Genomic DNA, 17,029 nt, shown 5'->3' on the forward strand with positions numbered 1-17,029 from the left:
GAGCTCGGAATGTCGAAAAGTACAGAATGACGAGTTCTACGGATTACTTATTTATTTAAACACTTAATTTGCATTTTATTTATTTATTTAGGATAATTTATACAGCGCCATTTTTGTGAAAATCATATCAAGGACATATACAGTTTACATACGTATCGTCATGATCGTAGAACAACGGCGCATGTGATTTTCTTTGTCTTTACATGAGAGCGATTTGCATTTTTTTTACTTTTTATGTCTTCTCGGAAATGTTTCCTCTATCTGTTGCAATAAATTTACATATCGAAAAGTTACCAAGCGACATGCAGCAAATTTACAGAAGAGCCAATTATTTTTTTTTTTAATTGTTAAAAAATTTAGATTTTTTAAATTTATTTAAATAATCTAAGAATCACGCCAAAACAATACGCATGCATGATATTTTTTTATTAATAAAAAATAAAAAAATAAAAACTTTTATTGGCTCTTCTGTAAAGTTGCTACATGTCACTTTGTATCTTTTTCCTTTCCAGCGCCGATATGTTTCATTCAATTACCAACCTTTTCATAAAAAAAATATAAAAACATGCGATTTGTTATATCAAATTATGTGATTTCCGTTGTTCTGGAAAACTTAAATGACTTAAATAAATTAAATATTGCTTACCTTATTCGATAAACCTTCTCTACTGCCAGGGATCAAACCGTACATGCCATGTACAGAACAGCATCAGGTAGATTCCTCGTGATTTCTGAAAGAAAAATACGAGGAAACAACATGACTACTTTAAGAAAAACATGGCACGACCCAATGGACTCGGGTTGTGGTCCCGTGGTTGGTTTTGCGGATTCACGGATCGGAGGTCCGAGGTTCGAACCTCACTCTAACCCCACTTGATGCCCTTTCTAATAGTGAGTTATTTACAAATCAACAATGTTTTGAGTATGTCCAAATGCTTGCAGACTGGCTGGATTTTCTCCCTAGGGAGTTGTTCATATTTAAATTTGTTGCAACAGAGAGGGAAAACATTTTTGAAAAGGGAATATGGGAGTATAGGCGGAATGGTGAATTTTACACAATGTGTCAAGTGGCCACTTAAACCAGCCAATGACAGATCATAAGCCCTGTAAATGCTTAGACTCTCACATTCCCTGCTCAAAAATGTTTTTCCTCATTAAAAATATTTTTTTAAAATTCGTAATTAAATATATTATTTTTTTTATACAAAAAAATACACACTGGAATATAATACAATAAAAAATGTTTAATATCGAATAGATACTTACACCTTTAAATATGACGCATACAAATATACCCAATGTAATGGATAAGATGCTTGCCTCTCGCACAAAGGTTTCTGGTTAAATTCCCGTTGATTTACAATAATTAAAATACAGGTTTTCTCAAACCTAGTCGCGATTGAAATGGAAATTCAACAGTTATCTTCAATTGTTTATAAAGTAAAAATTAAATTTTCTTTAAAAAAAATAATATTCTTTAAAAAATAAATAAATGTGTTCAATTACAGGTTACCGACGAAGATATTTGAAATTTTTGTACAAATATATATGTTCATTTCGGACAGAAAATTATATTTAACTTTAATGACAATTGAAGATAACTCAGTTAACTTCCCACTGAAATCAGGGCCTTGGGAAAAGTTTTATGTCAATCCATCACTAAAACGAAAAAAACGTGGAAAAAACAGCGAAACCTAAATCCAAATTAATATCTTAATTAAAGTTCAGCTCAATATTATTCTAATACGTTTTTTTTTATCGTCTACAAGCACGGCGCGGCGTAGCATTAATTAAAACACGTTACGAAATGTTATTATAGTACAAAAAATGTGATGTATCAGAAACAGGGTTATTATTTAATGGATCACTACTTCAAAATGGCTGACCACTTAATCAAGATATTTGAAGGTACATTACCACGATTCTGAATAATTTATAAAACTTTTATAGTTAAGTGACGTTTAGAAAATAACTAGCAACGGGACCACAACCCGACACATATGATCGCTTTTTATTAACCTATGTACATGACAAAATACTACATATCTTTAGACGAGTATTCATGCCATAACATATTGCAAGAATAAATATTAAATGTGTAGGAATAAAATCAAAAACCATAATTTCGAAAAAAAAAAAAAATGTTGTTTTCTAAATCCTTGCTTTTGCCCTCACCTGCACTTAAAATTGCATATGACATCAGGACAATAATACAGTGAGCATTAGTAATATAATTTTAATATTAAGTAATAATCATTTGCTGTAACTGCATCTTTGAAACACCGCTAAAAATAACTAACATGGCATCGTTTCGCTATTTTTGTAAAATGAGCAAAAATCGTGTTTTGTTTAATTTTCTCAAGCAATTACGCTTAAGTCACGAAACTTGGAGGTAAGAGAGTGATCACTGATCACAAATGTTCCCCGAACGCGCTTACCGAGAGCCGAATGAGTGGCAGCATTAGATCTTTCTCGATGGTCCATGGTTCAAGCGTCAACGAGATGACAGGGTTCTATGGTGAAGTGTAAATGTTTTTGACAGACGTCAGGTACATCTATTCATAGTCAGGCGCAAGGCACTAAGACAGGCTCCGTGGTCAATAACAAAAGGTTGTGTCATGGTGGTTCTTTAACTATCAATTTTGTACAACGTCTGAATCGTTTATTTCTAAATCTCCCGACGCCAGCGGGGCCCTCTCTTCGTTCACGTTTTAATTAATTTATCAAATGTTACATTAACAATCAACTTATAAATTAAACGACGATAAGCTTTATTTTACTAAATATAATAATCAACAAAAGTTGTATTTTCATTTTTATGCTAATATAGGTTTTGTAACATTACTGATTTTACATTACAAATTATATTTATGTAACAATTTATGTTAATAACATCAAAGAGGTCTCTAATTGGACTTTATTAAATTTATTTTGATTATGTAAGTATCTCAAGATTAAATAATTTATGACAGTTGTCACAGGGGTTTGCTGCGTCCAATTTCTTATTATTTCATTACATACAAAGTCAAACCACCGCGCACACCCAAGATTCCTCTGAGACATTAATATTTTCTCAAAACTTTGCATGTTGTTGTTTTGGGCCATAGTGAGGCGCCACGATTCACATCCGTAGAAGAGAATAGTTGTTATGCAGGCGTTATATGGGCGACATTTGGTTTTTACTGAGTAGATATCCGATCTCCAGACAGCCTTCATAATGTTGAATGTGGCGCTTGCTATTCCTGCAAGGCCCCAGCAAACTCCGGTGCCAATGTCATCAAGTAGAGCCGATAAGGTGCCCCCTAAGACCCTGAACTCTTAAAAGACTGTGGTAAATTATTCCTTTGCGAGGGGTGATGTAACATCGTGTTTCCACATGCAAACGATGGAATATTATAAAGTTTAGACATTTGAATTAGCCCTGTTTTAGTAAAATAAATTTAAAATCATAAATACGCCATTCATCTTACATGCGTGCATCCGCCATCACTTTCAATAACCGACTAAATCTGTTTCGTTTTGCACTAACACCAGCCACAGAAGAGCGTCTCTCTCTTCTTTGTTATGAGTTCGTGCGCTCTCGTATACACATTTATCACTGGATTGGCGTCACATTCATTCTTCTCTTAGCAAAGATTTTTTTTTAATGTATTAAAACCCAGCATAGTTTTACAATTTTTACTTTCTAAATCCGGTGTGAAAATGTACATTTGAAGATTTAAAAAAATACAACTACGAAGTTTTAAAAAATAAATGAGATATATTGAGTCTTGAATCGTATGTAGACTAGTGTGACATCAAAGCCACACAAGAGTAAACCAGGCTTGGCTAGTTTACAGGAGATCAGGTTCTCGATATCCTGGGGTGGTATTCAGAATCTTCTCTACCCCCTAGAGAGTGGTTAATTTACGGATTTTTATTTTGTGCACGCATTTACATTTTGCTTCATATCTGGCCAAACTGATGATTAAACGTCAAATAAATATGAACACGTGAAATTAAACATGATGATTTTCTCAGAACACTTGTATAGGTTGGATTGACCAAACCGCATTGTTTTTTTTTCCATTTTTAAACGGTTTTATACATCATTTTACATGCATCATTCTATGAAGCAAAGTGTCGTAGTATTCAAAATAATCCCCAAATTAATTAATGTCTAAGGGGTAGAGAATATTCAGAATAACACCACTGGACGTCTTAATAAAAACAGAGTTAGTTAAAATAGGAGCAGCTACAAAGGGTAAATGAGTTTAAAGCTTTTAATTTTGGGAAATAGATTATAAAAATACACACGTTTTAAAAAAATAGGGTCGTCACAAATAAACACTGTAAATTTATTTTATTTGGGATATTTTCATCTATTGCATAAAAAAAAGTAGAAATATATTAACAATACAAGAGCCAATTTAATCTAATAATACATAATATTATATAAGAAAAGTGTTTACGTAATTGTATGTGTGTGACGTTTGTATTCATGTGTGTGTATGTGTGAATGAATGAGGGTGGGTGCGTGTGTGTGGGTGCGTAAGTATATAAAAATATTAATTGAAAACTTGTATTAATATTGAAAAGGGTATAGGAAAGAGCTTGGTAAAAGGTTTAATTATTTTATTTTTTAAAAACATTTAGTCAAGAAATATTGTAATTGTATTTTTAAAAAGTACCTATGGCAATTTTCAAAATCTTATTCTAAAAAAAAAAGCATTTTATTTTTAAATTAAATTGATACACACGGAATGAACAGTGTGAAACGAGTCCCATATCAATCATATGGTGGGTAACCACGAAATGCAGTGAATACGATGTAATGTAAATTTATCGATACAGAACACTGTCGCTCATCATATTAGTTTGCGACGAAGACGTCAATACAGATACAGTGCCCTATGCTCTATTTGGCGCGGGCAGTCTGAAAAAAAGATGAAATAAATAGCGCATATTAATCATACATAGGGCGTGTTCTAGTAAGATCGGTAGGGCGTGTTTTAGTTACGACACGCCCATTCAAACCCCACCCATCCGATAAAAATAAAGTTCGTTGGTTTTTAGATCATAAAATTATCAATAACCTGTCAAGTTAGAAAATCAAACAGTTATTATGGTAAATTATTATCTACGTGCAATGTACAATGTGCATTGGCGTGTTCTACCATGTGTATAATGTATAATAATAAAAAATAAAGTATTAAATTGAAGGAATTCCCGCCCACGTGTGGTTGGAATGATATTTAAAAAAATAAGATATAAATATAAAAATACGTTATTTTTAATGGAATCTACACTTCATAATTGGAGAGTTTTTAACAAATACTGTCCAAAATATTGTCCCAAAAAATATTTTGTACTAAACATTTGTATCACTATGGCGAGTACATCGAATAAGCAGTTGTCCTGGGCCCCGATTACAATGGGAAGTTGGTTGGAAAGTGGTTTTTATTTTTGATATATTTTAAAAAAAAAATTCTACGGATTTTCTAGCGAGTCCGGGCAAGTTCACAGGCGTGGGTCGTTCTTTTTTGTGTCGCTATAAACTTTCTCATTGTAATTAACAAATGTATGTGTCATGTCAATAAATAATATAAATATTTATTTGAGTTAATTAATTCAAATGAATTTGTACAAATAACATAAACATTCAAGATATACTACTTGAATCATTAAAAATGGGACAGAAATGAGTCTATTTATACTTCTATAACTGACTTATACTATTTGTACCACTCAATAAATGATAGAAAAAAATAAAGAATTTGTTCATGTAATTTAATGAAATTAGCAAAAACATTTTATTGCTATTACAATTCACTTTAAAAAAGAGCAAGTAAACGATTTTTGTAGAATATTTTGTAAAAAATATATTTTCCGTCTGGATAGTAAAATTATGCCGGATACCGGATAGTAGCTTAATATCCGGAAAATTGATTTACTGATATCGACCGTGATTGGGAAAAAGAAAGTAACCCCGTCCCACTGGGGTATAATTAAACAGAGCTGATGCTTCATTAAACGATGTTTCGAAACTATGTTCCGAAAAATGAACGTTGTCGTAAGAACAGTGCCATGGAAAACGCGTGGTAGAGTAAAAAAGACTAACTGTCTATCCCAGATTATTATTGCTTTTTTTTGCACCACAACAGGTCACAAGGCCCAATTACAGTGATGAATTACATCACAGGATACCAAGGCTTGCGCAAAATCACATTTGATTTTTGTGTTCTCACCGGGAATCCAACCCGAAACCTTCCGTGTGTTAGTCAAGCGTCTTGATCAGAACTGTAAATTTACTGTGAATTCAAAGCTGCATATCACGCCTTTTTACGCTGCTTCACGTTCACTGACTACAAGGTATGCTCCGAAACTCCATTTGGATGGAACACAAGACGGGCACTTAATGCTGCATATAGTGTAGACATATATATATAAATCAATGAGTAACCGTCATTAAAAAATATACTTTTTTAGATAAAAACGTTCTTCAATGTATGGAATATACTTGAGAAAAATAATTTAACCCGGAAATATTTTTTTTTAATCAAAAATATCTTTTTGATTAAAAATATTTTTGCGTGAAAAAAATATACATGATGATATCCGGCTATCCGGCTAAGAGGCTCACCGAATATCCGGCATCCGGTAACCGGCCAAACCACTATCCGTTTGATCACCACTCTCACCTACCGTATTTTGCGGATAACTCGCATCGGACCATAAGACGCACCTCAAAATTTATCTATAAATTTTTAGAAAAAAAAATGTTTTGGACGATAAGACGCACACCAATTTTTGGTTAGATTTTCAGAGTAAAAAATTCTTACGGTGCAAAAATGCGGTATATCATTTTAAGTTAAATTTTGTAAGTAGGTACTCGTATATCTGGGTGTTTAACGAAATTTAACAAATGAACTCATTAAATACACATATACGGTTTTTTTTTTTAGATATAAGCCTTAAAAAAGGAAATCGAATGAAAATAGTGTTTTGTGCTTACTGTTTAGAGTGTAGTGGGTTGTAGCGTAGCGATTGGCGCGTTCGCCCACCACGCTTGAGGCCCTAGGTTCGATTCCTGGCACGTGAAATATTAATTTCAAAGGCGATTATCATGCAACATTGTTTCTAGACTGGCAGTCGAAGCATAAGACTGAAATATGCAGAGCTCTATGTTCGGATAGAGAAATGAGGAACGTCATACAAGTGGGGTTAGCTCGCTTTACCAGTGCCCGCGATAGTAAAAATTTGTCTAATTTACTCGTGTTCATGAATTATTCTTTGGCGTGATGGAATTCTACTATATGGAAAAGTAGAAATACTATAATAATTCTGAGGTCTTCCGATGGTAATACATATTAATTATAGCGCATAAGTCAAGTAACCTGCTATTAAATTTTATTTTCATAGCGTCACGAGTTCAACATAATTACGAGCAACTTCACTATTTATTGAGATGTAAACTGAAAGATAAGAATAAATGAAGTCTTTAATTATTTGGGTTTGTTCAAATGAACGTAGTTATGCAGAAATTAGCCAGCCATAGAAAAGTGAAACTAAGTAGGGAACAGGATATCAAAATGACATAAACAGACTACAAAGACAGCAAAATAAAATATTAAAGTTAGTATATGACCTTCCCTATCTAACAGCAACTAAAGAACTTTTTGAACAAACTAAACAATTAAACGTAACTGAACTCTTTAAACTAGAATCTTTAAAATTTATTCATAAATTAGCCACTGATGTAATTGTAGACGAAGAATTAAAACTTGAAAAAAATTGTAGTAAACATGAACACAATACGAGAATATCAGAAAAATATCATATACAATCTTTTAAAACGAGAAAAGGACAATCGAGACTTATAAACCATGGACTGAAATTATACAATAAACTACCAGACAAAACTAAACAAAAGACTCAGACAACCTTTACAAAAGATGTTAAAAATATTATTATTAAGAGTAGAATGTGAATTTTAAAAGTGAAAACATTTTGTTAAATGTATGTAACCCGTAAGGGTTTATCAATAAAATTTTAACAAAAAAAATAAAAAAAAGATAAAAGCACTTTTATAAAACGAGTGAATAATCAAATCTGCACAACACTCGGAAATTTTTGACTTTGACAAATGATAAACAATAAATACATTATTTTTTCATATATTACAAACAAGAATCTAATTACGAATTTGACCAGTTTTAATGATTTTTGAAGTACCGTCAGATTTTTCTAGTGCTGTGGGTGTTTTGTGCAAATTGAGAAATGCCGTTTTTGTTATCGACACTATTTTCAGAAGGTGATTGTTACATTTTTTGTATAAAAGCGATCTAGCTGTTTTCAGCAAAACATAGAATTGACCTTACTAACACAAAAATCACATTTTTTCAAAATTGTGGACTGGGTGCTTTCTGCATAACTACGTTAAAATGTTTGCAGGCATACGGGATTCTCTCCCTAGGAAGTATTTAAGATCGAAATTTATTGCTGCAGAGGAAAAACATTTTTTTTAAATATTGTATTCTCGGCATTTAGTAGGCTTGTGTAGACCTGTCATTGGCTGGTTTAAGTGGTCATTTTACACATTGTGTAAAATTCACCATTTTCTCTGTTTGAACATCCTCATTTCTTCCATCTGTTGATTTTCATGAAGCTAAAGATCCGATATTTCCAAAAAAAAAAAATTCAGTGCTTGCCTAAGGTGAAATATTTTAGCCAAATGAATCTCATCCAAATCAATAAAGGTTTCAGCTCATTTACTTCACAAAAGTCCACAGATAAAAGAGTTGAGGAAATTTGAAGGTTTAAACAGGCAGAATGATCAATGTTACACAGTGAGTAAAGTAGCCACTTAAACAAGGACACATTTCGTGTTGATTTATGTCGTGCAAAGCTAATAAAAAGTTATCTATAAGATAACGAGCTGAACCCGGCAATGCTTTGCTATTGATAGATTTGAGTCTATACTCGTATATGGATACTACAAATTAGATATGTACGTAAACATTATTATTTTTGTGTTTCGGATTACATAAATTGCGAGTATAGAGAAGTTTGGTAAATAGGTATTCGAACATTGTTTTCCTGTCACTGTCTTGCAGATGCCTCCCCGATACTGTGCTAAAAAGACAACTGCATGTAAGACCTTTTGTTAGAATAGACGAAATCGACGTTTCGTTGTCCCGTTTTCCGCATCTCAAAACTGAACCGATTTTGTTCTTTTTTTAGACAGAGTATCATATAAAATTTTCTGTATCGGTACGTTTTGCGTTTTTCAAAAATAGTTATATAATATTTATATACCGAGCGCCCGAAAACAGCATTGAAAGCCTCGCCCCACCCACTTACCATATGTTTTCCCATCTGTTTTAAAGGTCTTGTGGCCTTTTTTCAAATCCGCACATTACATTTTTTTTTTTGCTGTAATGAACGGTAGATTTATTTATTTTTTCAAAAAAAAAATTGTTTTCTAAAGATTCGCGTATTTTTATTTTTGGAATTTACATTTACTGCTTTTAATACCCGATCGCCGTCAGAGCAACCAGTCAAGTATATACAGTCAATTTGTCTGTCACCCTCAATCAAATTTTCCTAATTCTGACAGCGATGGGGTATGTTAGTTCATTAGCTTGTTAGTGAACCAGAAGAAACAAGTCCGATCGGGAGAGCCAGAACCATTACCACCCCTTCACCAGCCAAATAATTCAAACCAATTAAGCCCAAAGACAGCAGATAAAACTGTGCTTTTTTACGGGATATTGGATGGTTCTAGTTCCCATAATAAACAACATAAACATTATAAAAACGAAACAATACGGACACGCCAATGGTAAACATTTATAGTGTGTAAAAAAATCACTGCAATAGTGCCATAATCCAGAAAGAAAATACGGGAATACGTTTGTATGAAGAAAAGTCGGACCGTGTTTCCTCTTAAGATTAAACAAAACTTTACTTCATAATACTTTTATGTAACCATAGAAACAGGTTCGGTGTTCTTAAATAAAACCATCGACCTGTTATACACAAAGACGCACTCGGAACCCTCTAAAATTATGGCACTTAACTCATGCCCAAACGCTCAGTCCAGCCCTACGCGTATTTAGTCGTTTTTTAACCGCCAGCCAGGTGCACTTTATGTAGAAATGCGATTTTCAACTATTTTTTTTATGTCAGTTAATATTATTTTAGTATCACCAAAAATCCAGGAAAAAAATAAATGGGAAGAAATTATAAGGGATTCAAAGGGGTTTTCAACATTACAATCTGTTAACCCCTTATCTGCACCCGGTCTCGATCGTCTATTACAGGAAGGTAAGGTGATCAAGTCTTACGCTTCAGCTGCTAGTCTAGGGACGATGAGATATTGCAGTGAAGGAACCCCCTTTATAATCAATATTCCACGCCCCCCCTGCCAGAAATAGAACCTAGAGCCTCAAGCGGGGCTGACAACGAACATTTGCAAATGTTTAATTAATCTTTAGCAGATTAGATCCAGAACTTGTCAGCAAACATTCGGATCAAATTATTGTTCAATAGGATTTCTTTTTTGCCATGGACATTATTGAATCGAAAGAATTCTGTTCTTTAATTTATTGAAATCGATCGCTATTGTTTTGTGCTCTTTATGTAAATTTGGGCATTGTTCGATAAAATGATATGTAAATCGAATGGTTTTATATACTAATAATATATTCATTTTACCGGAAACGAAGTGTTTTTAAATATTTTTGATGCGGTTTTATGCAAATTGTAAGACCACTAACTTAAAGAAAATGCGTAAAATGCGATGTTTACGATTCTCCGAATAAAGGAAATATATAACATACCTAAAAATACATTATATTCACAATTCATTTGACGTAACCGGTTTTTGTTATAGGATTTTTTACATGCTACAGATAACTTCTTCTTCAAATAGATCATAAGATTTGTGTTACAGAAAACTAATTGTTTTCCTGAGATGATATGGTCCAACTGTCCCTCCATCTCTTGGCTGATCTTTCAGGCGCACGTTGCTAGTTGTACAAATGGGATTTTGTTGGCTGTACCGTAGGCATGAGTAACTCAATTTTGCACCGGTTCAAAAAGAGAATCAGAACGATTCGAGATGTTGAGCTACAACTTAAGTTTCTAATAGGTGGCACAGCTCACAGCGGTACATCGTGATTTGCGTTCGAACTGAACGTGTACAGTGTACACGACACTTTACAGAAAATTGAATATCAGGCCAGCTGACTCAGGGCGTTAGCGGGGATTCGCTGAACCATACTTTTATTTTAAACGAAAGGTGCGACCTGTACCGTTCGGCAAGGGCGAACCGTGTATAGAAGCGATTATACGCAGCTTACCGTTATATTTGACTAACCATAATAATGTTTAACTGTAACTTTATTTACAGAAAAATAAATAAATAATTACCATTTATTTTCAATCATTTCTATTTCATAATTTTTATCCAAAAATAAATATTAATATTAATAAAGCGCGCCCAGCGCCGCGGTGAGCCGAGAAACTAACCGATTATTCCAGCTTTTTTTTTCATACAAATTACTATACTTTATATTGAATGTCTTAACCCCAGCGCGGGTTTTTTCTCCTAGATTAAACTAGCAGATTACACAAATTATTTGAAGATTCTTGATTTGAAAAACAGTATTTCAAACATTATTTCTTAAGGGCTATTTTTCTTTGAAGTGGTACTTTTGACAAAAGACCATAATTACTTTCATGGGTCATATTGCAGGACATAAGGCGCTCGATGCGGCCGTTTTTAGCACTATTCATTTCTAGAACAATTCGGCCAGTTGACATTTCAATTGAATACCTAATATCGACTGAATTCATAGTGATATTTTTTAATGAGTTATGTATTAAAGTAATGGATAATATATCTATATAATATAATTTATCACGAAGTAACGTCGTTTAAGTTGATTTCATGTATGAGAGTTGTTGTATCACACAGAACCACAGAAAAATATAAATTAATAGTATATATTACTAACATTATATTATGTACCTTCTATGTAGGCACAAATATATGATTTTTTTTATAGCTTAAGTGTAAATAAAATAACCATTCGCCACTGCCGTTCGGCTCACTGCCATAAACATTTCGCGCCTGAGCTCGCGACTCGCGGCAGTCGCGTGAAATAATGTGAGCTGATTTAAGAGCCGGTTCAAAACTCCAGATCAAGTACTTGAGCTGCGAGCTGACCTGCAGCTCAAAATATAATATTGATTTACCCATGCCTACTGCAGCGTACACAAGTCTGTCACTGCTCATCCTGCCCACCTGGTCCCTCCAGTATCTTAGTCTAAATCTACTACATCGAACGATATCGTCTATTTCACACATGTCTCTGATTATAGTATTACGGATCCGATCTCGTAACGTTTTTCTAGTAATGGACATTGAGACCTTCGGTACGAACAGTGTCAGCCCGCGCTTCCACAGCATACGTCATGATGGGTCTCACACATGATATTCTGACCTTGATATCGATACGCATTTCCTTACTTCTTCATATTACATTCTTCAGACAACTCGACAAGTTGATGCTTTGCTGACCCGGTCTTGAACTTCAATGTACAAATCGCTATGACTCGAGTTTTCTACTCCCAGGTATCTAAAACTCATGACCTGTTCCGCTGGTTGTTGTCAATAGTCAGCTTACACCTTATAGGTTATCCTGATATTGTAAGAGTTTTATACTTATTTTGACTACAGATATCGATTTATTTTATTTCGTACAAATTAAAAAGAACTCAATTTTTTAATTTCTAATTTTATTTTATTTTATCTTTTATTTTATTTTATTCTGAAAACATACAGTCATACATAATAAGTTTAAAAACAACAATTTTTTAACATAAAAAAACCAATTAAATTTTCATAAATTATGGGAAAGATATAACCATTAAATGTGACAAAAAAAATAAATAAATAAGAATTTCAGGTGAGAAAAGAATAATTGTTAACATTTGCGTTTTCTTTGTTTATTCTCAAATGTAATTTCAAAAAACTAAATTGTTAAGTGTCCTCGGCACGGGAAACCCCAGTGAGGTCACATTATGTTTAGTATTAATTATAGTTTGTAAGTGAAAAATATGAATAAATAAATAAATAATAAATAAAAATACCGAATGTACACTCCGAGCCATCAACGCACACACATGAACGCACATATAAAACATACACAAACATATAAATTACATGCGGCACATATACATAGCATAAACCACTCAAGATGCACATTCGGCAACTATCCCAAATAATCGACCCCATGAAGAAATTTTCTGTACAAATGCAAAGCGCAGTTAAAAATGTCTACATCAATACTGAGCCCGTTATAATTTCTACAGGTACGTCGAATGAATGAATTCGAGGTAAAATTTATATATATATATATATACATATATTACTTCAGATTATACTGAAGTTATATTGATTTTTAAAGATATTTCTAAATATTTTTCTCAATGTTTCGCCCTCCCTGTTGCAATAAATTTCAATCCAAATATTTCAAAATAAAAAAATATGTTATTATGTGTCAATGTTAAGTTGCATGTGAGTTTGTAAATATGAAAGATGTAAACTTATATTGATGGCGATTGGCGATGACACTACTCTCCTTACCGATAATGCAGATAACATAAACGAACTTCTTTCTTTACTAGAAAATACGAGCAATAATTTTGGTCTTGAAATCGACAGGGGAAAGACCAAAATTATGATTAATGTCCGAATAAATCGGAAAGATCTCAAATAGGAAATTGCGGGGTCGTAAATGGGTATACTTATCTGGGCTCAATGGAAGTAAACAGGGGAGGTTGCGATGCTGAAATCGAGAGGAGAAACCCTTTGGCAAGCTCTGCAATGCAGAAGTTGGAAAAAGTTTAGCAACAACGAAGTATCACCAAGTCCAAAATAACAAAAAAAGGGCAATGCCCTAATTTTTCCTATGTTCTTGAGAGAGGACCCTGAGAAAAAGAAAACGAAGCAAGATAGACGAATTCGAAATGTGGTGCTGGCGTAGAATGTTGCGGATACCATGGACAGCCCATGGACTAATGTTTCTATAACCCGAGAATCGGGTATTGAGCAGCGTCTTTCTTTTACTGTGCAAATTTGTATTCTCAGGTAATTCGGCCATGTTGCGGAAGAAGTCCTGCAGATGGACAGACTTAGTGACAGAAACGACTAGCGTCTCTATTTAACAGGCCTCCAGAAGCGCTGAAGGCAGAATCGGATGGAGGTGGATCCTAACGACTTGCTCCCCTCCTGCCAATGTGACCGCGACTTTCTGCCAAGAGCAAACTTGGATTATATTTCAATCGACATTTGAATTTTTTGGTAAAAGGCCCCCATAAAAAAACTCATTAAAAGGGTAGGCAAATGCCATAACAACTAACAAAATAAATATTCTCTGAGGAAATAAAATAGATATGTGTGTATACAATAATCTAATATAAAAAACCTCATTTTTATAAACGAAAAGGAAATAAAAGTATTAGTAAATACATAAGTATCATATTCAACTTTCTTACAAGGTATTAAAGTCAGCAGCGGATATTAGGTGTATATATTATGCTAATATCACAATTTACATATAAATTGTGATATTAGCATAGTAAGTCAGACTTAGACCATCCTAAGACCTTGTTGTTTATGCATTCGACGAATTGAAATGTTGTTAAACTTAAATCCCTTATTTACAACTAAACCGGATGAACTCGGCTCCGAATAAATTAACAAACATGTCCAAATCTTTGTAAACAAATAGAAAATTTAACCCCTTGACCGTATTTGAATATCACAATCAAAAAGGCTTATATTATAATTAATTTAACACGTTTGTAATCGCAGCCCACGGGAGCAATTACAAACGGTATAAAGTTAAATCGATATTTATGTACAAAAATGGACATATTTTTATGAAAATTTAAATTCTCTTTATCGGTAACCTGTAATTAAACATGTTTAGAAAAACAAATTGTGTACATGTTCTATTTTTTATACAGAAAACTTAATTTTACTTTGTAGATAAAATTGATGATAAACGTGAAGTTCCCATTTTAATACGGGCCCAGGCCTAAATTAAAAATGCTATCGTCATTTGTACATAGCGAGACGGTAAACTTAACTTCTGTACTATATGTATCTACCTCGGTATGTTTTACCTACTTGTCATATCGACATCATATGATCGAAATCAACCAACGAATGACCCCAAAGATTTATTCCGCGTTCCTTACTTCATTAACATTTAAAATAGTTCTCATTTATATTTTAAATAAGCTTATGTGATAAGAAGTGCTCACTTCGAAACGATTATAAACTCCAATAAATCCTAATTCAAGCAAAAAATGCTCGATGGAATATGATTTTTATATGACTTTTGACTATTACCAAGACGGTATACTTAACGATCTTCTATATTTATCAACTGAGTGATTACAAGGCCGTCTCTCAATAAGTACACTTAAAGATAGTGAAACAGGTGGAAAAAATATAATAACTGCATTTATTTTTTACAGTGGTAACATTTTACGGCGAGATGCTTTTGTATGTTAATAGGGCAGCATCTACCCATTCTATCTTCTGCATCTAGCTGCTCGTTTTTAAAACTGACAGTTATGTCAGAATTTAATTCGACTTCAAAATGTACTTATTTCTCTCTCATATTTCAATAGGCTTTTAAGACAAACGGTGACAATCTCAGAACAACTAAGAAATTTAATGAATCGTAATCAAAGATAAATCGCTAGATGGAACAAAATTTTGGTCACTTTTAATGCGTAGATAAACGTATCGAGGGGTTCTAGACTCGTCGGTACAAAACGTACGTAAATCAAAACTTGGTAGGGGGGGTCGGTATTGTATCTTCGTAATCGGTCGGGAGGATTTTATCTTTAACTATGGCGGCATACTGAAGCTATGTCATTTTAGTGCGTAGATATGTGTACCGTGACGTACGCTTCCCCTTGTTTACTTACTCCCACATACACACAAACACACCTATACACTTACTCCCATACAAATACACATAAACACACCCTTTTGTTGTACAACAATTTAATATGTATGATTTATATTCAGAAACTTCGCTGGTCTGTCCTTAAATCGTATCTTTTTTATGTTATTATATCATTGTCGACTGTCTGTTTCTGTAAAATGAATAAATAAGAAAAATAAATCTTTACTAACCATAATATACAGTTTCATACATAAAAAAATAAAAACAAAGGTATATAGTTGAATGGCGGACTTATTACCACTAGCAATTTCTTACAGTCTAACCAAAATTTAAAAAAAAAATACAATAATATTTTTTTTTTTTTTTTTTTAAATTAAGAAACGAAATAAACAAAAAAATTAGAAAACACAATCAGTTAAAACATTATAAGAGATTATGGTATCTATTGCTTACATTATTTATATTCCAAACATTTTAATTTATTCGGTTGCATATTCCATATATTCATTTATAATAGAGAAACATTTATTTATTAGAAACGCTTTTAACACTCCTGCAAATTTTTAACACAATTTATTTCCTTAATTTTATTGGTAAGCTTATTATAAATTTTTACTGCCATCATGCATACGGGCCGGGCCCTTTTTGTATAAATTATGGTTTCGCCAATGGAGTTTTTAATTTACTTTTGTTCCTGGGCCTAGATTATGATGGGAAGATAAAAACGTTATACCTTCACCTTGACGATATAGTTGAAGATAAATTCACTCTAGCGATTACAAAGATATACTACCGACCCCCCCCCCCCTTCAAGTTTTTGGTAGGTACATCGATATGAAACAAGGTGAAGCGTACGTCACGGTACACATATTTACGCTCTAAAATGACATAGCTTCAGTATGACGTCATAGTTGAAGATAAAATTCTCTCGTCCGACTACAAAGAAATACTACCGATCCCCCCACCATCAAGTTTTGATGTAAGTACATCGGTTTATACTGACGGGTCTAGTACTCTTCGATACGTTTATCTACGCATTAACAGTGTCAAAC

General features: G+C 33.2%; 1 protein-coding gene across 2 annotated transcripts in view; it reads right to left on the minus strand.

Moving 5' to 3' along the window:
* Ntan1 (N-terminal amidohydrolase 1) overlaps positions 1 to 17,029 on the minus strand; it is a 292,280-nt gene that overhangs the window by 265,407 nt on the left and 9,844 nt on the right. For both annotated transcript variants that reach the window (XM_088229063.1, XM_088229061.1), the window contains exon 2: positions 647 to 731. The gene's annotated coding sequence lies outside the window, so the exon portion shown is untranslated. The remainder of the gene's footprint in view (positions 1 to 646; positions 732 to 17,029) is intronic.

This window comes from Micrasema longulum, unplaced genomic scaffold, assembly GCF_059751315.1.
Source record: "Micrasema longulum isolate JH-2025_06_02 unplaced genomic scaffold, ASM5975131v1 h1tg000632l, whole genome shotgun sequence".
Classification (NCBI taxonomy): Eukaryota; Metazoa; Arthropoda; class Insecta; order Trichoptera; family Brachycentridae; genus Micrasema; species Micrasema longulum.